This window comes from Halichoerus grypus, chromosome 13, assembly GCF_964656455.1.
Source record: "Halichoerus grypus chromosome 13, mHalGry1.hap1.1, whole genome shotgun sequence".
NCBI classification, from domain to species: domain Eukaryota; kingdom Metazoa; phylum Chordata; class Mammalia; order Carnivora; family Phocidae; genus Halichoerus; species Halichoerus grypus.
This window is the reverse complement of record NC_135724.1, coordinates 52,956,633-52,978,467: the sequence shown is the minus strand read 5'-3', so window position 1 is coordinate 52,978,467 and position 21,835 is coordinate 52,956,633. Positions and strand designations below refer to the sequence as shown.

At 38.4% G+C, this 21,835-nt stretch overlaps 1 protein-coding gene and 1 long non-coding RNA gene across 5 annotated transcripts in view; one reads left to right on the top strand and one right to left on the bottom strand.

The window, feature by feature from the left end:
* The window catches only part of LOC118535414 (uncharacterized), a 55,150-nt gene extending 35,565 nt beyond the window's left edge, over positions 1-19,585 (bottom strand). Inside the window, exons 1-2 of the long non-coding RNA XR_013443376.1 lie at positions 19,341-19,585; positions 10,732-10,795 (exon numbers count right to left, since the gene is read on the bottom strand). This is a non-coding gene — a long non-coding RNA (uncharacterized LOC118535414). The remainder of the gene's footprint in view (positions 1-10,731; positions 10,796-19,340) is intronic.
* Positions 1-21,835, top strand: part of DLGAP1 (DLG associated protein 1) — an 889,834-nt gene that overhangs the window by 307,614 nt on the left and 560,385 nt on the right. For all 4 annotated transcript variants that reach the window (XM_078060566.1, XM_078060565.1, XM_078060564.1 and 1 more), the window contains exon 3: positions 11,681-11,806. The gene's annotated coding sequence lies outside the window, so the exon portion shown is untranslated. The remainder of the gene's footprint in view (positions 1-11,680; positions 11,807-21,835) is intronic.

Below are 21,835 nucleotides of genomic sequence, written 5' to 3'. Positions count from 1 at the left end.
ATTGTTATTTTGGTCAGCCAGGTTTATTTAATGCTGCTGGGCTTTTTCACTGGCCTCTGCTGGCACTACCTGAGGGAGCTGAATGGATTTTGATAGCCAGGCCTTTGCTATACAAGAAGACTTTCTAGGCCAGGCCATTTATTGCCAAGTGTTAGAGTTTTAATGAAGGAAACTTGAATAACAATATCTGAAAAAAGACATAAAAATGGAAAATAGATGTTCAGAAAAAAAAAAAACACAAGGTGCTGAAAAACCACATGAGTCTCCTTTACAGCCTTTTCTAGGGATGGCGCTATATAATTCCCATCCATGATGGAGGTAAAGGAAATAACAAGAGGGTCCCTCCTATGTTTCAGTTCATTGATTTTCTGGAATAGGCTGTCTCACCTAATTATCAAGAAAACTAGCATTATTGCACTGTATTTTAGCAGACATATTACTGTGATGGCATTACCTATGGGAAGTATGTGCACAATTTATTTCTACTGAAGTGACCAAAGAAGAAACCAAAGAAATTAAGTTACTACGAATGGCATTATTTGGGAACTGTACCGTTCATGGCATACTTTCATGTAGGTTAGCTAACAACCTTCCAGGGTGAAACCTGTTTTCCTCATTGGGTCTTCTAAAGGCACCATGAGAAGGGTGGCTGTGTGGCTCAGTCAGTTAAGCATCTGCCTTCCACTCAGATCATGACCCCAGGGTCCTGGGATTGAGCCCCACATCTGGGCTCCCTGTTCAGCAGGGAGTCTGCTTCTCCCTCTCTCTCTGCTCTTCCCTCCACTCCTGCTCTCTCTCTCTCAAATAAAAAATAAAATCATAAAAAAAAAATAAAGACACCATGAAGAATGTAGGTATGAATAATAAAAGTAGTTCAACTAATTGCTAACCCTTTAGATTTTTCTCCAACACTTGTCATTCAGAATATTTTCTGAGTGTGAATTCTTATGTATTTACCTCTCAGAAGTTATGAATATATACAGATATATACATATTAGCAGATACATCTTTAGCAGTTCAGCACTTAAATAAGTATATGAGCAAATGTGGTTATAAATTTGTAACTGTAAGTCATATTTTGGGTTCTTATGTCTTCTTATTGCTGGATTTTCATTGAGCAGAGTCTTCAGGAGACATGATATCAGCTACATCTACTTGACATTAAGTGGGAGAGTCAGAATGAAGAATTTAATATCTTGGAAGACACTAAAGCATAGTTTGTTATCAGCACAAAGCATTTTAAAAACCCTGGTTATTGCAGATAATGGTGTGTATTGACATTGCAAAATATTATAATTAAAGAATAGGCTTAGTATAGTACATTAAACTGCATTGCCCTGTGTTTTCCATTATGAAATAGCTTTAGGGTGACTGTTTCCATTCAGACTAATAGCAAATGCAGCCAGCCTTTTTGACCAAGAGCTCAATTTTGTTACTTCATTATAATAATTATTGGCAAGAAGATGCAGATGTATATTGATTTAGAGGCAAACTTACATTTTATTATTGTTATTTCTCTGCCACTGGACAAGTTGACACAATATGGTATGCATCATTTAAAAAAAAAGACTTGAAATAGATAAATTTCAGAAAATTTAACTGGGGTTTTGGGATTTCAGATTATTCACTTAATTAGTTTTAATTCTTAGCAGCTATAGAGAATGATTTTTTAACTGTCACAGAGTAAAAGATAATTTTTCAAATGTTATGGAATTTGCTTAAAGAAGTTTAAATTGAGGGGAAAGCATTTCCCCTCATCTACATGACTCCTACATCTCAAGCTTAAGCTGCTTGGGGACATGGACCTTCCTGACTTTCTCCATCTTTCCATGGGTACTACAGAACCCATGCCACCCCTGTTTATGTAATGACTGGGCTTTGATCATATGTATAAACTGGTATATGTAATAATAAGTTCTTCTGTCTATGAGGCATTATAGTTTTGGATCATCCATAATTTCAAGCCAGTGCTTCTTAAGCAATCACTTTTTTTACCAGTGATTAAATTTAAAATAACTGAAATTCATATGACATTTTCTTATTTAAAACTTCAGGACATTTTACCATCACAGTGCCAGGTCGTAAAGCTCCATGAAGGCAGCAATTTTGTTTGTTTGTTTGCTGCTCTGTCCCTAGCAACCTAAAATAGTGTCTGGGACATAGTAGCCACTCAATTTCTGTTGAAAGTATGAACACTTTTCTTTTAAGATTTTATTTATTTATTTGACAGAAAGAGAGAGCAAAAGCATGGGGAGCAGCAGCAGAGGGAGAGAGAGAGAAGCTGGCTTCCTGCCGAGCAGGGAGCCCAATGAAGGACTTGATCCCAGGACCCTGGGATCATGACCTGAGCTGAAGGCAGACGCCTAACCACCTGAGCCACCCAGGCGCCCCTAAACACGTTTTTTTAGACACTGAAAAAATAGCCATTATAGGCTGCCTTTGTTGATGGGATGAAGACCTCAGATTTAGTGTCAGGAAATCTAAATTACTGTCCTAGTTCTATTATTGATTTCCTGAGTGATCTCAGGTATTCTACTTAAACGGTCTGTGCTTTTCATATCTATGAAATGAAGCAATGAGACTTGATGAATGATAAAGTTCAATCCATATTTAAATGTGTATAATTCATGGATTCATGTTTAGCAGCATGAGGTTGGGAAGTGACTGGCTGGAAACAAAGTTACAGTTTGTTGGCCATGGAATCAGTGTTGCCAACTGGCATATCTGTGCTTGGAACTAAAACTCTGGTCTCTGGCTACTAAAATTTGGCTCTACCATTGAACTCATCACCAACTTGATAATAATATTAAGGCTTTTCTATACTTTGGCATAGAAAATTTACTTTTAGGAAATAGCAAAATCTGACACAGAAGAGTGAAATGTAACATAATGATAAAAAGAACTAGATTTAAACCCTAGATCCAAAATTTTCTGAGATTTTGGCCAAGTAATTTAAATCTCTTTGTGTCTCAATTTTGGCATCTGTAAAAGGGGATAATGATAATAATATCTAAATGAAGCAACTTATTTCAAGTTCCTAGGACATGGTAAGCTTTGGAAGCCTTATAGCCCAGCTGATATAAATGAATTAGATAGGTGAGTGAAATGAATTCATGAAAAATAAATCTGTGTATTTGGCTTGAAACAAGCACGAAGAGGTGAACATGTTGGAGAGTGCATGACTGAGACTGACTGTGGGCCTATGTCGTAGCGCCCCCTACTGACCAGCTGTCATAATTTGGTCCATCTCTTAACATCTCTGCATCTCATTCTTCTCATCTGTAAAATGGTGATGATAATATCACCTACCTCATAGAGTGATTGAGAATTTTAAATGAAACAGTCTTAGAACAATGATGGCATACAGTAAGCACTCAGTGAATGTGGCCACTCTTAACTGTGTTTCATTAAGTCCATCCAGGGGGACTAGGGTTGGAATTGAGAGAGGTGTGAAAGACTCTCAGCCCAATGAGTGAAGAGAAAGCAATGTGAATTCACTAGAGCCAAATAGGTTAGGATAGTCTACTGTAATTTTTTTTTTAAGTAGACTCCATGCCCAGTGTGGAGTCCAATGTGGGGCTTGAACTCACGACCCCAAGATCAAGACCTGGGCTGAGATCAAGAGTCTGATGCTTAACTGACTGAGCCTCCCAGGCACCTCTCTACTGTAATTTTTTTTAAAGAAAACTACTTGAAAACATATTAGAGCTTTGAGATTATTAGAAAGAAAGGCTATACAGATGCAAGATGTTGAAAGTCTCCACTTAAGTCATTGACAAAATATACCACAGTCTCCAGTTTATTCTCAGGCAATGAGCCTTCCTTTTAACCAAAAAGATATGCCCAAGGGAAAAGGTCTTTTAGTCTCCTGCCACATGGATTAAAAGATATTTCTAACTAGTGCTCTCAAAGTTGTAAATAGATTGTCAATCTTTTTGTACCAGGGCAACAGCTGTGATATCTCAATGAGTCACTACCCACCTTCTGTTCATCAGGGAGCCCAAAATCATCTTGTCTGTAGAAAAGTGAGTTGTTGTTGTTGTTGTTGTTGTTGTTGTGTGTGTGTATGTATGTGGGGAGGGGGCAATGCCTTAAAATTTCTTCAGAGTCCGTTAGCTAAATTCCTGAAGCTGCAAAGTCACCACAGATGGACAAATATAGGACAGAATTGGAAGAACAGAGGTCAAATTTATAAAGACAATTAAAGGGAAGCTGTCTCTACTACATGTTTTAAAGTTCAGTTCTTTTTGGTGATTAAAGACACATGAAATAAGCCTATATATTTCATGATTGTGAAGTCTTTTAATTGGAAATATCTTGGTACATATGGCCATAAGTTACCTAATTTTAAAAAATCACCTGTGGTTGTTGAGAACTAGAACATTACCCTTTCTTACAAGTGCTTTGGGGTCTAAGGGCCCTCTTAGCAGAGAGTAATAGAAAGTTTCCTCCTTTAGGAGCATTGTTTCTTACACACTAAGGTCATCTAGACTGAACTAAGTGCTTCTTTAAAATCTAAATATCCCTCAAAAGTGTCAGGTGGCTTTATTACTCACACTTTAAAGTACATTACTTTTATCACTGATTTTTCTGTCTTCACCAACTGAGGATTTGACCTTGAAGGCAGTGGAGTTTCAAATGGAAGATTAAAATTAAATTAAATTAGAAATTAAATTAAGTCAAAAACTGAGGGTCTTCTGAGGTGTGTTGGCTCAAATTAGGAACTTTGGTCAGATGTCCAAAGAGTCATTTGGGAAGGAAGGAGAAGACATTAGGAGGTTTGACAAGAACAGAGACTAGATTAATTTAGTTTGTAATTATACTAGGATTTTCAGAAACAGATTGTCTATTTCCAAAAATCCTATATATGATACTTAAACTGTAAATTAATAATGCTTGAAGCACTTACTAAAGTCTGTGCTAGTTAATTACAACAGGGCGAATGTTAATGGCTACAGAATTAGCAGGGCCCAGAGCAAAATGAAAATGCAGGCCCCTTGTTCAGAAAGCAGGACAGAAGAGTTGTTAAATGTACTAAAGTATAAAACTGTTTCCTTTTTTCTGCCATTTCTCTCTCAACTCATCATAGTGGTTTTTATTTACTATTTAATGTGGTTCCAAAAAGAGAAAAAAAGTTATTAGCATGCATTTTACCATTCATCTTTATATTGTATAATGCAAATATGGGATTATTTAACTTACATGAAGAATCACCAAAATTATACAATTTGTACGTTGTAGATCATGCATATGTATGTTATTCTTACCAGAAGAGAGGAAACACTACACAAAACTTCTCTACCATTTTTATTTCACTTCTTGATATATGCACACTGTACCAACACTCTCTCCCTTTGGCTCACTGATGAGTAAGGAAGGACTGCAGCAAAAAGAAATATGGCTTTCCCTTTCTTTCTCTTTTTATGTCTTTATTTTCACCATAAGCAGGCTACTAATTCAAGGGGAGAAATGCAAAAAATAAAAGATATGATAGGATTTCTTGTGTTGGGGAGGAAAATTTTTCCCTCTTCTATTTTAGGTTCTTTGACTGGTCTAATAATTAAATCAACATAAGACAGAGTAGCAGGAGAAAAACAAATTTAATTTCATACAAACAGTAGCCCATAAAAATATGAGACTCAAAGAAGAAACTAAACCAGCAGCTTTTACATGTTTTAGACAAAGAAACAATAAGTTAGTGAAAAATTGACAAAAAGAAGGTCAGGCTTTGGGTAGTAAATTAGTGAAGAAATAACAGGGCTTGTTGATAAAGCCTTCTCTGAATTCCCTGTCTCTGATGGTAAGGATGTCTCTTTACCTCCTGTACAGGAAGAGTATCATACACATGGGAGATTTATTTCCTGCTTTCAGGGGACAGAAGCACCTCAGAGAGTCCTTCGTGTACTGGCTGTTTCCCAAGTAACTTTAATTCGAGATAATCAATATGCCGAAGTGGCATGTTTCAGGGTGGCCTTCCCAGAACCCCATCAGTTGTCATCCATGTTTCTTAGAATACAGTTGCCTTCTTGTGAAGTTCAAAGCAAATTCTGGCTTCCATGGAAAGCATGGCCTCTTGGGATTGTCAGCTTCCTCACTTAGTCATAGACAGAGCATATACTTAACCTCACTCACACCGAATCTCACTGAACTCCCAGGAATTGTGAGTCCACCAGAATTCACCATTATGCACATTATATGCAAATGAGGCCATAAGCAAAGGCTGGGGGCATGCATATGGTGCAGATACCCCTCCTCACTCAGATGCTCCACTACCCCATTGGACTTCACCCACAAAAACACTGGTTCAAATTATAAAAAAATTAAAGCAAGGGGCTATTCTGAATATGGGCTCCTGGGCAGTCACCCAGGTTGTACACTCATGCATCCAGCCTGCCTTGAAGTTTTTTTTTTTGTTTTGGGGGTTTTTTTATACACAAATGGCAAATCACTTAGCAACATGATTTGCAAAAGTGGAAACCTTTTTTTATGTGCACTAACACTGTCTCAGACATATAGGAAGTCAGAATAAATTCAGATCTTGTTCTGAGATTCTTACTTCATCATTTGCAAGAAGGAGGAGCCCAGAAGGCAGAAAGATAGTTTAACTTTGTCTTCAAACAAACACAATGTTTTATGGACTATAACATTTCAGTAAAACATTAAGATAAGACATGAGACTTCACAGAAAGAGGTCAAGAGGTAATTGAGTAAAACAAAAAACAAAACAAACTGAAAAGAAACTGAGTGGAAAGACAGCTATACTGAGAGTTAGTGGGTCTAAGTCTAGTCCTGGCCTTGCTATTGGCTAGCTGTGGCCTCAGGCATGCTGCTTCACCTCTCTAGCCCTCATTAATATCATCCATAAAAAGGGTTCAAACTCAGATGGTTTCCAGGTTAAAATTGTTCAAATGAAGACACATTTATAGGGGCACCTGGGTGGCTCAGTTGGTTAAGGGTCTGCCTTCAAGTCAGATCATGATCCCAGGGTCCTGGGATGGAGCCCCACTTCAGGCTCTGTGCTCGGCAGGGAGTCTGCTTCTCCCTCTCCCTCTGCCTCATGTTTTTTTTTCCTCTCTCTCTCTCTCTCAAATAAAATCTTTAAAATAAAAAAAGAATGAAGATAAATTTATAAATTAAGAAATCTATTTTAAAGATATACTTTTAGACTTTAGAGAATTCTTTCCAGAATTTCCAGAGGTCCCCAGATGTGCCTTCAAGCACATGTGCTTCCTCAGATGTACACTGGGGCCTGCAGTTTGAATAATCACTTTTCCCACATTCCTGCATCTTCTTTATCCTGAAAGACTCTTAATCATTGCCAAAAATCCAGGGAGATTTGGGAGACGTTGAGGGACTTATAGGTCCATGGATTATTTCAGTCCTGTTTTCATTTTTTCTTTAGACCTTTCAGCTCACGCCCAAATCAAAATTTACCTTGCTACCTGAAAGTTCTACTTCATGACTTCTTAAGTAGTATTATTAATATTTTATCAGAAGATTATTGCTATATTTTTAAAAGGGCTGCCAAAATATAAAATATGATTTTTATTACATCTTGTGGAAAATCGGTTTTTTTCAGAGAAAAATAGACTCAATCCTATAGTCAATAGAGAACTAAATATTTGGAAATGAAAGTGGGAGACAGAAGGGAATTATAATATGTTGAGTTCCTGTTATGTACCAGGCATTGTGCTTTCCATATATTATTTTATTTAACCCCTTTATAATCACTATGGTAGGAGGCAATAAGAATATCAGCCATCACCTATGCTAGACCAGAAAGTCTTCCAGAAGCTTTTAATGCAAACTCCAGCCACACTTCTCTCCCACATTCCAGTATTACCTGACCAACTGCCTGCAAGGTCACTGGGCATTGACGTCTCAAAATCAGTATGGCCAAAGTAAGTTCATCCTCTTTCCCCAAAAGCCTTTTTGTATCCACAGCCCTTCTCATCTCAAATGATGGTGAATGTACTCTTCCAGTCCTTTGGCTAGAAGCCTTAGGACCATCCTTCTCTCCCTCTTTTCTCTCCATGCAGTACATCAGGAGATCCTGTTGCTCTCACTTCAAAATAAGCCCAGCATGAATCTGACTGACCACTCCTCATCAGCTCCTCCTGAGTCTGAGCCAATGTGGCCTCTCTCTACAAACTTTCCTTCTGCCTCTACATAGACCACCCCCCACCACCACCACTGCCATGGTCTGTTTCCAACGGGCAGCCAGTTTGAACCTGTTGAAATATAAGCATTGTCAATTCTGAGCTCAGACTCCTGCAGTGGCCCCTATTTCACACAGCGTGAAAGCCAAGAAGCTGGGCCACCCTTGATCCATCCCTCCCTCCACCTCCCCACAACACTCCCCACTGTGCTGCCATTTTCTCTACTAATCTCCCCTTTCTCCTTTCACTCCATCCCTATTGACTCACAATTCCAAGAACAACCACACATACTCCCACCTTCCAGCCCTAACCTTGGTGGTTGTGTCTGCTTGGAACACCTTTCTCTTTCACATGACTCACTCCCTCACATCTTTCAAGTGTTTGGTCACATCTTACTTTCTTAGTGAGGTCCCTTCACCTCCTAATAACCTCCAACCCATGTACTCCGGATCCCCCTTAACTTGGTCTACCTTTCCTTACACCCATAGCGTGTTTCACATTCTAAAATACTCTGTACTTTATTCCTTCACCATGGTTATTGTTTATTTTCTATTTACTCACCTTCACTAAAATGAAATGTTCATTATTCCAAGCACCGATCATAGTGCTTGACATATGATAAATGCTCAATAAATCTTTGAGACATGAGTGAGTGAGTGAATGAAGACACAAATGACCTCATTTATTCCTCATACTAACCTGACTAAGGTTTCCTTGCCTCCATTCTACAATGAGGAAATTGAAACTCACAGAGGCTAGGTAACTTTCACAAGCCAGAAGTCCTATAAAAGGCAGAGCTGAGATTAAGAGTGAGCTCTCTGATCTGGACCTTTCCCCCTTTATCACACTGTGTACTTTATGAAAATATCAGTATTCCATAAAATGTGATGCATTTACATTGTCCATTTCCCTTTCTCCACACTCTCAGCCAATATTTTTTTAAATGAACCTCTTAAAATGATGTAACTAAAGTGACTGGCTTATAAAATAACTTACATGACAAGAATGATAGGAGGTATATTAGTTGGGACTCTGGCTGCAGAGTCATAGAACAAAACCACTTGTGTGAGTCAAAAAATTAAATGACTTGAAAAATATCAAGTAGAATGTGTCATAAGACTATATGAGTTCATGAAAGCCACAGGAAAAAATAAAGAAGTAAGAGCAGGAAGCAGATGAGTTTGGAGAGCTCTCACTCCACCTCCCATCAGTGTCTTTTTCACTTTTCTTTTCCACAGATTACTAGTATTTGCTCCCTCTGCCCATAAGGGACAAGGTGACCACTCTCCAGCCATAAGTCTTTCACCTAAATGAGACTGAAGTCTCCTAGTCCCAGATTAGAAGCTCAGCCTAGATGAGGTCCCCCTCCCTGTCCAAGCAACAATGGCCAGGGATCAGGACTCACTGACAATGATGAAGGGCATCTTTGAAAGTTGGGGAATGCAGAGAAACGGGCTGAGCAGACACTCCAAATGCAGATGACTGTAGAACCCAGTGGAACCATGGAAAGCACACTATTGAATCAAACAGCTTAAGTTCAAATTCCCATTTTGGCTTTTTGTTGATTTTGTTTGTTTCTTTTTACTTTCACTCTTGTTCTTAGATGTAGGGACTAAATATTGGTTACTTGGTGATAAGAAAGAAGAAGAAGAAAAAGAAAAGAAAAACCCTTGGAGTAAAGGAAAACAAGAAAATAAAAATAAAATAAGATAAAATACTAGAGAATCCAGAAATTCTGCATTCTAACTTCAGTTCTGTCACCAAGGAGTAAATGCCTTGGGCAAGTAATTCCCTGGTTTCAGGTTCCTTATCCGTATAAATAAGGAGATGAGGCAAGAATCAGTAGGTTTCCAAAAGCAACTTGATCAGGAGAATGAACTGGGGGCCCAGATCAAAATGCAGATTACCCTGATTTCACTAATGAATATTCTGATTTAATAGATCTTGCATGACATTCTATAATTTGTATTTTTTGGCAGGTTTCCAGACAATTGTGATGATCAACCATACTTGGAAACCATTAGACTATCTGATATTTGAAACACCTCCCAGTGTTTGCGATATTTGTTTACATTAAGATTATCTAACTTACAAAACATTCCAGTTGTAATAAAATTGATTTCTTATTGTATATCTGGGTGTGTTTTTGAGAAATTCCATAATCTTTTCATTTTGTTTCTGTAGAAAATTAAGAACAATATCCAGCACAGTATCATTTTTGTCTTTTATAATGTGGATAAATGAAATACATATATAAATATAATATCCCCAACATGTTTTATATGCTATGAAAATACATGACATTGTTGTGTTTTTATAGTTCTTCCATTTTACCACCCATAGTTAAGAATAAGATATTCTTAACCTATCAACTTTGCCAGGCTCAAAATATTGCTCGGACAAGTTCTACAGAGAATTGTATTGGCCCTAGTCTTTTTGAATGCCAGGTATTCTTTTTGGAAACAAACACAGTTATGGGTTTCTAAAGGGGTTGAACTTCAAGGCAGGGATTCTGGAATGTCATTCTGCCTTTGTGCCTCTTAGCTGAATAAAAGTGGGCAAAACACATCACCTCTTTGGGCCTCCAATTCCTCTTCTGTGAAATGAATTCCATATTCATTCAGGCACTGTAATTCCTATAAATAATTAGGAGGTAAAAAAAAAAAATTATTCACACCAGTATTCTTAATTCCAAATGTCACTCTATCTCTGCTTAATACTTAGATCTACTATTTTTCTCATTCCCTATGGACACTCTTTTAATATGCTACCTAGGGCTGCAAAATGATATTGCTTAAACAGAACTTCTGTTGATACTTACACTTTCCAGCACCAGATCATTTTTGTGTGTGATACAAGTCTCTTTCCATGTGAACTATCGGAGGAGAAAAATCACAGCTCAGCATAAAGCATGTGATAGGATTGGAAAAGTTACCTCCCATGACTCTAGGCCTAGTTACAATTCCATCTTGTCACTTTCTTCAAAAAGCATCAATAATTAGGGGTCATGGTTTGTTTTGAGCATCAGCAAGCCCTTGGTAGTGTGCTTGGGAAGATTATGCCCTTATTTGTGTCCTCCTGTGATGTCAGAAGAACCACCCTGTGATACCTTTTAGCCCTTTATTTACAGCTGCTTAGTTGCAGCGATGATAAAAGAAAGAATGCACAGGAAGTGAATACAGTCTTGTATGTAGAATGTATCCTACAAAATCAAAAGATCAATGCATGCACTTTATTGCTTTTTAAAGAAAATAAAATCTTTAATAGTAGAAAAGTAGATTGTAGAATATCAAACCTATTTATTGTGGTGACATTTTTTTGTGGTGGGTTTTATTTTCTGGAAAGCATAAAAATACAAAATATAACATCATGCAGAAACACATTCATGTAAATTTTCTATGAAACTCCCTTCTCACATCACTGAATTTAATGTTTGTCAGAGTAGTTCTTAAGAGATCTTAAGTATCTTTTTGTTTCAGGCTAGTAGTTCCATCTAATCATTGTGTTTTGTTATGTTTCAGAACAGCTGAGCATCACATACCAAGAGTGACAGCCAGTTTAAAAAAAAAAAAAAAAAAAAAAGACCTGCAAAGTTTGGATCTTTTCCTGCCTTAGAAGCAAGAAAAATGGAAAATTGATAATCAAAGGTAAAATTGTGTCATTTCTCCTTATATAACACAAACCTTCTTTTCCAGCTATCTTACGCAAAACAATTTTTTTTTTGCAGCATAGTATATTTGAATATAAATATTTTTAGCTTGTAATTCCAGTCATATTAAGAGGCTGCTGAGTTTAGTCTGTGATTTTTAACTCCCTAGTTGCTTGTTACAGAATGTGGACGTGACAAGTTTTATATGTTTAATCTTCATTCTTGTTGTTAACCTAGAACGGCAGATGAGGCAGATGCCATTTTCCTGACTGTGGACCAAAATAGTGTTAAGCATAGAATTATGAAAGTAGATGGCATCGTATCAGCTTTTAATTTTTTTTAGTGTTGTATACAGGTTTGAACTTATCAGGACAATGTGTCCAACAAGATCTACATGCTCTAAGAAAGGCAGAGGAAATGCAAAGCTGTGATCTCCACTCCTTTCCTATCATTATGGAGTTTTGATAAGGGAAAAAAGGAGGGCCTTTATGACGTCCAAATCTGAAACACCACATATGAGGTGTCCGACAGAAGGGGGTTAATATTGCTGAATATATGAATAAGCTGTCATTTTTCCTGGGCTCGCTTGCTTGAGGCAATGATTTGGGTGTGGTGATTAACTGGGAAGCTCATCCCAAGGATGGGAGTCAGAGGTCAGGGAGAGTGAATTGGGGAAGAAGCCAAGGCCAAAATAAGGGGGGAGTAGAAAATTCCTCGGTGTGGACTGCAGGAGCGCAATTCCCTGGGACCTAGAGGAGTGTGGGGGACCTCCCAGAATTTCTGCCTGCAGGATGTGTGGCAAGAGGTTTATCAAAGGGCTTTCCCCTGTTGGTTGTGGATTGCTCCCAGGGACGTTGACTTCGCCTACAATGCTGGGCTGTGCTGGCCCTGCGTGGGGCCGGTAGACACTCAGTGGTCACTTGAAGTTGGACGCTAGAAAGGTGGAGAGAAGCCGAGTTGGTGCAGAACCATCTGTCTGTGCAGCTGTGGCTGAAATCACAGGTGGACCAAAGGGCATGATGCAGGGAACCAGAGGCATCTGTTATACTTCCTTTTACTTTATTTTAAATCCTAAAATAAATCACATTGTCCTCCTCGATGAACTATCTCCAGGAAGAAAATGTTTTGTTTTAAAGACCCAGAAAGTTATATCCAAGTGTCATAGAACCAGAGTGAACTCTGTTTCAAAACTAATTTCTTCATCAATGAATTGTCTATGTTCAGAGTGAGACGCACATCTTGGTCGACAGGTACATACATTTGAGACATTATATATTAAAATTTGAAGTATGACCCAAATGTTGGAATTGTTAAAGACAATAGCGTTTCATTGTATCTATACTTACTATTCACTGTCGATGGTTTTATGTACGAGAAGGTGTCTGATACTCAAAAAAACAATTCATTTTCCCTGTTTGGAAACAACCCAGTTAACAGTGTCATCATTTGTGTGAAAAGGGTGACTTAAATTATGCATGTCTGAGCATTATGGTACAAGGATGGACCACTGGTGAAACAGCTTTAACACATTAAAGTGAATCAGGGGGGTTTTGGCAGATTTAAGTAAAGTCAGGTGAAGGCTGCAGTTGTCTTGAGAACTAGTAGATCCTATGTTCAGAGGAGGAGTGTCATGTGTGAGCTCTCTAAGAAGCTGTACAAGTAACCAGCAGCAAATATTTAAATTGATGTGCATTAGCATGCAAATCTCTGGTGAAGGAAATGAAATGTAGGGGTAGAGGAAAAAGAGCAGCAGAGAGACTTAAGGCAGGGGAACAAGGGAAGTAGTGGCAGATGTCAAGGCAGAAATAACAAAGGGTAGATAGAATCGGACTCTGGGATGAAGAGGACCCTGTGGTATTGGAGAGAGATCTCTTAGAACCACAGCCTGAGCCCAGAAGGCAAACTGAGTGAACAGTCCCAGTGAATATTTGAGGCTGACAAATTCGTGAGTCATCAAAGATGCAGCTATTTTGTCTTCTCACCTGAACAATGCAGTTGCCTCTCCGTGGTCTCATTAGGCTCTAAAATCTTCCGAAATAAAAACTCTGATCATGGCTGTGCTTTGCTCAGAAAATATTCTCTAATTTACCAATCTATCATCGTCCAAACTTCTTAATGAAACATGTAAAAGCTGCCACTCTAATTTCTCAGACTTACTTCTTCTTGGCTTTCCTCACCAGTGGTCGAGACCATTGTGGAGTCATGCAAATTCTGTAATTTATCAAGTCTTCCAAGTGGTTGTGACGTATTTTGGCTCTCAAACATAGATTGGTCTGGCACAAGACCCAAGAATTTGCATTTCTAACAAGGTCCCAGGTGATGCTGCTGGTCAGGAGACCTCACTTTGTGAACCACTCTGTAAAAACAAACAATCTAGGCTCGCAGCTACTAATTCCTACATCGCAGTTTGAGTCAAAGACAGATTGCTGTACAAGGGCTCACGTGCCAACATCACCATTGTGCGAAGGTGCCCTAGTTTAAGAACAGAGTCTGAGTCTTCTGGTCAAATATCATCTTCATGTCATAAAATTCCCAATAAAAGCTTTGTGATACATTTTTATATCCCCTCCTGGGTTATAGACAGTGTAGACCTATACATACTTGATGCATGGATGCATGGATGCATGGAAGGACAGATGGATAGGTTTGGCAGCCAAGGGTTAGTTTCAGCAAGAACCTTATCTCCTTGCAAAGAAATTGTCCTGGCATATGCCATTAGGGAAAGACGAATTTCCTTCACATGAACACCTTCTTATCGTATAAGACTGTACTCAATATATAAGACATTTTAATTAGATGGATTAGCTCTATGCATTCAGAGCCTGAGTGTCTGGCATCAATCGGATTGTGCTCCTTAATAAGTGGAGTCTTTCACAAAAGACTTTTTTGCTATTTGATTGAGTACAACAGGGGGCAAATGTCATTTATATCAAGGAAAATTGTACATTTTACTTTATAAAAGAACCACTGGGTATGTGAAATCAGGAAATCACATCTATTTAATAAATTTCTTTGCAAATGTCTCTTCCTTGAGTTTAAATTTTGCAGCTGCAGCATAATTTGAGTGTTTATTCACATGTAGGACAATTGTGCTTTCTGGGTCTTGCTTTCTCGCATTCAAATGTGTTCATGTATCAACGTTGCACATTTTCCTTCTGCATCTCTTATCTGCGTACATCATCCCATGATTGGCTTGGTAAATTTATCCTACTTTTCTTGCTAAAATAACTGTTCCTGCTGTCTGTTTTCTGCCTACTCTTTGATTTATTCCAGAAATTGGGCTCAGTGCCGACTTTTATAACTCAGTGCGAAATTTATTCTGTATGTTTTTAAACCAAGTTCCCACATATTTTTTTTCTGTTATGTGTTCTATAGTGGTGTCAACTTTGAAATGCACCCTTGAAGAAACCTATTAGGGCTATATATTAGCATAAATAAGAACAAGAGATGATGACATGAATCTTGAAAATTTCTTTTTGAGGATTTATTTCTTAATTCACTTTAAGAGTAGAAAATTCAAATTTTCATGTCATGTTATGGCATGCCTAATGTGAAGCTTAAAGGAAAAGTCTAGTTTCAATTTTTTTACTTTGGTACATGTCCTTGGCTGAGTCCTATCACCTCGGTAACCTCCATTATAAAAAGAAAGATTTACAATCACCATCCCTGGGATTCACTCCAGTGTCTTACCTTGCAATGTCAGGATGCAGATCATATGAAATGCTCCTTAAAATCAGGCCCAGAAGTACAAAGGAGTCAGTCAATCAACTTTCAGCACATACTTGACAGTGAAGTTGAAGGAGCAGGGTTTTGGATACAGAAAGATCTGAGTTCAAAACCTAACTCTTTCCCTTATTACCAATATGAGCTTGGAGAATTTCCTGAATCCCTCTACGTACCTTAGCATTATCACCTGTGAAACGGGGGCAGAGTTAGTAGTACCTGCCAGGTTGCTTTCAAGATTAGAGATAATCCAAAAAATGTCTAGCACTTCTATACTGAACATGCATAGCTCTAAGGATATGGGCAGGCCTCTAAGCTGGCCAGAGCCCAAACCATGGTCTTAAAAGTTAACAGAAGATTACATTCTTTTTCTCCAATATAATTCTGCCAGGCTAAGAAATTTTTATTTGTGACTCTGAAAAATGAACAGAATTTAGAAAATGTATCCATAATTTAGTCATCTGAGACTGGCAACACTAATGGGAAAATTCAACATAGTTTTGCATCTAGACAGGATACCTGGTTCTGTACATTGTAAATAATTACACACAGCAAGCAAGCCCCTTGTCATCAAGAGTGACCTCTTCGGGGTCAAAGCATGAAGTTTGCAAGTTGCATTCTGTCTCCTGTCTTGTTATCTAGCCACACTTTGGGCAGAAATTAAAATAAAGATTCTCCAAGACATAGGTTTAGCCTGAAGGAATAAATGTTCATATACTCTTGATTTATATCTGATTCCAGGAAGTTAAAAGGTATTCCTTTTTTTTCCCTTTCTTGTCCTCTAACAAAGAATTTTATAGCCAATTTGCCTGATGCAGCCTTTTACACAGAAGCAAAAGAAATCAAATTTTAGTCAGTAAAGGATTCGTTTACTACAGGATTCATGCAAATATTAAATATTTTTCTGCTCTTTGTGTTTTTGAGGTTGAATTGTCATTTTGATATCGATGAGCTGCAGTGCTTTCTCAGCAGTAATTCAGATCTGCCTACTTAATAGGAATAGATCAATAAAATTTTGGTGGAATCTTTCATCAATCTTAGCAGAAGACCCAATCCTATTGTTGTTTTTCTCTATTTGAATATTCTTTAATTCCTGTGCAAGCTGATGCATTTTGAGATAAATCTTACTATTTACTCTTGTATACTTTTTATGTCAGAAATAATTTAGGAGCTAAGAACTACTGGTGCTATTTGAGTACCTTGATGACTTCAGACACTGTAAGAGAACGGAAATCGAATTGTGGAATGTTGTGTTTACTTGTCATATCTTAGAGACATATCATAGTCAAGATGAAAATCATCATACTGATGAGGCTGCTTCAAGCCCTAGGAAGGAGAGAGAAAAAGAGAGACACACACACACACACACACACACACACACACACATAGTGTGTGGTGGTGGTTGTGGTGGTGGTGATACTGTTTACTTAGATACTCTGATCCTTTCACGGTAATACAGTTATATATAACTAGCAATAGCTAGTTATTAAATATGTTGTATATATTTTATATTAATATACAAATATATGATATTAAATTTTAATATTATAATGATTAATAATATTGATAATATTATGATGATTAATTTATTTCTCTATATACCAATTATTAATGAAGACATTTTTAATGAAATGACCTATTAAGTACTCGGAAAGAAACATAAATATTCTTTACTGTATGATAGAATACCTTCTTTATAAATGGAGTGTAATAGAGTTTATCACAATTCACATTTTTGAGTATTTGTCAACCCTGTAAGAAAACCCAAGGATAATGCTTACTATGCAGTAAAATAATACAGCTTGACAAGAATTATCTTAAAAGAAAAAAAGAGGAAAGGCATGTTGGCTGCGTTTATTTGATTCTTGTTGTATTATCCTCATGAGCTAGAAGTTTTCATCTAAAATATCTTACTTATTTAAAAGCTAAATTTAGGGAAAAGATAATACTATTTGAAACACCCCAGCATTAGCCCTGGGATCCTTTTATCCTCCTCTATAATCTAGGAATTGTAACTCAAATAAGGTACAGATTTGAGAAAATGATCATGATGGTGATGCACACTGCCCATCTCTCTAGCAATTCAAATAGTTGAGGCCATTCTTGGTGTTTCTTTATGATTAAAAATATAATAGCAAACATAGATTAAATACTTAGGTATGTGCCGGTGTGGGGGAAGCATAATATTATCTCATCCCTCTGAGGGTCTTCCCCAGGGTATGAGAATTAAATTGATATAAAATGGATTAACAGCAGAAGAGCACTCAAATGTATTTACGTTTAATGTGACATGGGAGCCTTCATGAGGAAATGAAGAGCCAAAGAAGTGGCAAGACCTCAATGTTTTTACAGTAGGTTGAACAGAGAGAGACAGTTGTGGAAACATAACTAAACTGTGTGGGGTGGTAAAAGGAAGATAAGAGGTACTTTAGCAAGGTCTGTTTGTACAGAATTCTTCCTGCCTCCACTCCTTGCTTTGGTAGTAAGAATGTTTCTCCTGCTACAGGAAGGACATCTTTCACATAGGAGCTTTATCTTGTACTTTTAAGAAACAAAGAGGAGGTCAGATTGCAAGATGTTCTTCTCGTACCTATTTTTCAAATGCCCTTGGCTCAAACTAATCCTTATGCCAAGGTGGCAGGTTTGGAGGCAGCATATCCTGCCCCCTTCACCAGACATTGTTTTAAGCACTTTACCTGAGTTACCTCATTTAATCCTTACTACAGCCCTCTGAGGAAAATTGTATACAACCATAGGAAGAAATCAACAAATCCACCACCATAGTAACCAATTTCAGGATGCTTTCCTCAATGATCGGTGAAGCTCCCAGAAGATTCTTTGGAGGCAGTGTGGTGTTCACATATCCTCTCTATCACGTAGAGGATACGAACAACACACAAAGTATCATTTAGTGGTTATGTATAGACATCCTCATTTGGCAGCTGGAGAATACCACTTCTTCCCAAGTGAATGTGTAATATTTCAAAATTATGTACCAAGCCATACATCAATTCTAAAATGTACTTTTCATGTCACAGATGCAGACACTGAGAGAGGGAGGAACTAAATAACATGGCAAAGGACACAGAGCTAGTATGTAGCAGTCTGCTATCAGAGCCACTCAGCTCTAGCACTCTCTGTCCTTATGGGTCATCACACAGGTGGAAGACACACAGCTGATCTCTAGGACATAATTTATATATCAGGAGAAGAGAGGCAGAGAGTAAATCCAATTCATTATGTAATGTTTTGAAGCAAGGATGTTGTCAATTTGGGATTAACCAATTAGAATGTTATGCCACCTAGGAAGCTAGACTTACAAGAAAACAATCCAAACCATACATTAAAAGTAGATTTTAAAAGTTGCTAAGTGTTCAAAAGCTAAAACAAAGCAAAAATGGCATAATTTTTATTACCCAAAGTTAATTTTTTCAGAACTCAGACCTGAATTATTGATCATGTTTAGGGCCTATGTATGAAATGTGAGGACAGCCACTGGTGTTTTCACAGTCACATCAAACTCATGACGAACTCATTTCATTACCCTCCCCCTTACCCGCACGGCACACATCCTGAGACCCCCAGTGGATGCATGAACCACGGATGGTACCAAATACACCACAGACAAGTAGGGATTTTTTTTCTTAAGCATACACACCTATGATAAAGTTTAATTTATAAATTAGGCACAGTAAGAGATGAACAACAATAACTAGAAATAAAATAGAACAAGTATAACAATCTAGTATAATAAAAGTTATGTGAATGTGGTCTCTCTCTGTCAAAACATCTTATTGTGCTGTACTCACCCTTCTTCTTAAGATGCTGGGAGATGGTAAAATGCCTACGTGATGAGATGAAGAGAGGTGAATGACCGTAGGCGTTGGGGCACAGCATTAAACTACTATTGACTTTCTGACAGTAGGGCAGAAGGAGGATCGTCTGCTTCCAGACCACAGTTGACCATGGGTAACTGAAACCACGGAAAGCAAAACCGTGGATAAAGGGGACTCCTGTATTTCCAAAACTGAACTCATATACGCCCCCTCCCATCTGCTCCTCCCTCTTGTGCTATTCTCTGGCCCCATCTATGCCGCCACCACCCACACACCCAACTGCTTAAGTTAGAAACCCGGGAGTCATCTATGAAATCTCTTTGCCCCCAACCCTTCACAAATTTGAATGAATTTATTGAATGAAATTCCATATTCTCCTTCTAATATTTTAATGCCCAAGGCGTCACATGGTGACCATCAGAGAGAGTGTAGAGATGAGACTTGCTGTTCTAACGTGTTTTGGTTTTTCTGCCCACACTGTTCAATTCTCTTGCATGGTTTTGTTTTGGGTTTTGGGTTTTTTTTCGCATTTTATTGTTGGTGATGGTATGGCTGTTGAGTATAAGTACATTCGTGGAGGATCCACGACAGAGCAGTGGAGATGTTTTGTCCTCTCCATGAAGTATTATGTCTGTTGATAAATACAGCGCTTTGCCTTTGGCACACACACGCTCTCAGTGGTATTGCCCTCTTTAATTATGTCCCCTGGGGGAAAAAATCAGTTTCCTGGCAAGGCAGCTTTCCTAATCAAAGACTTCCTGGGTCTTGAGTAATAAGAAACTCAAATGTTTCAAACTGCAACTTACACTGGGGCTTAACTGGGCATGTATTTTATTTATTTGACAGAGAGAGACAGCGAGAGAGGGAACACAAGCAGGGAGCTTGGGAGAGGGAGAAGCAGGCTTCCCGCCGAGCGGGGAGCCCGATGCGGGGCTCGATCCCAGGACCCTGGGACCATGACCTGAGCCGAAGGCAGACGCTTAACGACTGAGCCACCCAAGTGCCCCTGGGCATGTATTTTTATCTCCTTTGGGGATCAAGAAACTTTAAATGTTACCTATTTAGAAAATATTTCATGAGGGACACAAGGAAGGTTTCACCCATTTTGATCCATTTTTATTTAAGAGAAGTTTCTGGTAAATAATGTATGCCTTGGTATTAATAGCTTGAATAATTTATCTCTTCCTTGACTTTTAAATGACTGCTTTCCAGATAATTTTATTATCATTTTTCACTTGAATGTGTTTCTAGGTAGGGAAAATTTTGCATTGATAGAATATGAAGGAAGGTGCCCTGGGCAGGTAAACTGGAGGTCTGAGTTCCAACTGGAATTTAACAGTGAGATGAACCCTGCCCCTCAACCTCTCACCCCAGGGAAAGAGTTAACAGAAAAAGGGAAGAATTATGGATTGAACTTCAGGGAAGCCCCTCATTTAATGGGCAGGAGAGGAAGAAGGAATTAGCTAGGAAGTCCAAAGAAAATCAGAGCTGAACAATAGTGAAATGGTTACAAACAGATTCTACTCAGGACTATTGCAATAGGGAAAAAGAGACCCCAGTAGAGAACGGGGTTCAATTCTAAATACACCACAGACAAGTAGGGATTTATAGCCAGAGTGTGGAGTTGGGGTCAAAAGATGGAAATGACTAAGGGGAAACATCAAGAGTAAGAGAGGATTCTGGTGAGTCAGACCTAACAGGATTCTTGCTGAAGGCAGACCAGGGTGATCAGATACCAAGGGCAGAGAGTGGAGAATTTGATCAGATATTGAGGGTGACCAGTTATGAAGGGTGAGGGGCTCTCTCTAAACCGATTTAAAATTCTCACTACAACTAGGCAACGCAAGCCCAGCAAGGACAGACGCTGAGCCTGAGGTGGAGTCCCAGAAGGCTCAGAGGAGCCTGAGAAAAGTTCATCAGGGACACAGTCTTTGTCAGAAGGACGCACAGCCAGGAGAACTGGGATAGTTTTTGTCATGAAGGCTAAAAACAAAGTTCTAAGATTCAGACTAGCAAATTTAATTAACAAGGTCATATCATAATTTTAAACTCAGAAATTTCTTTCACCTGTGACATCTATTTGATAAGTTTTTAGGATTATAATTTGTAAAATTACCAAGTCAGTCATCCCACCTCACCTCTCTGACTTCTCTAGCTTCTAAAAATAGGACCAACATTACCTCAGTGTCAAAATCTTGGGGTCATCTTTGTCTCTCCTCTCATCACATTCCTACTGATGCAGCCCTTCCTAGGTCTTCGTGGTTTTTTCCCCCGGTGCTTTCAGATCCTTCCCTCCCCAGCATCCTCTCCACCACCCTGGGTCAGGCCCTCACTGCCTCACAACCCAGGGGCTACAGTAGCACCCCTACAAATATTTGTGCCTCACACTAACCTCATTCTACAATTCCATTTCACAAGCCATCCTTAGATTAACCTCCCCAAAATACCATTTCTGATATATTTTTAAT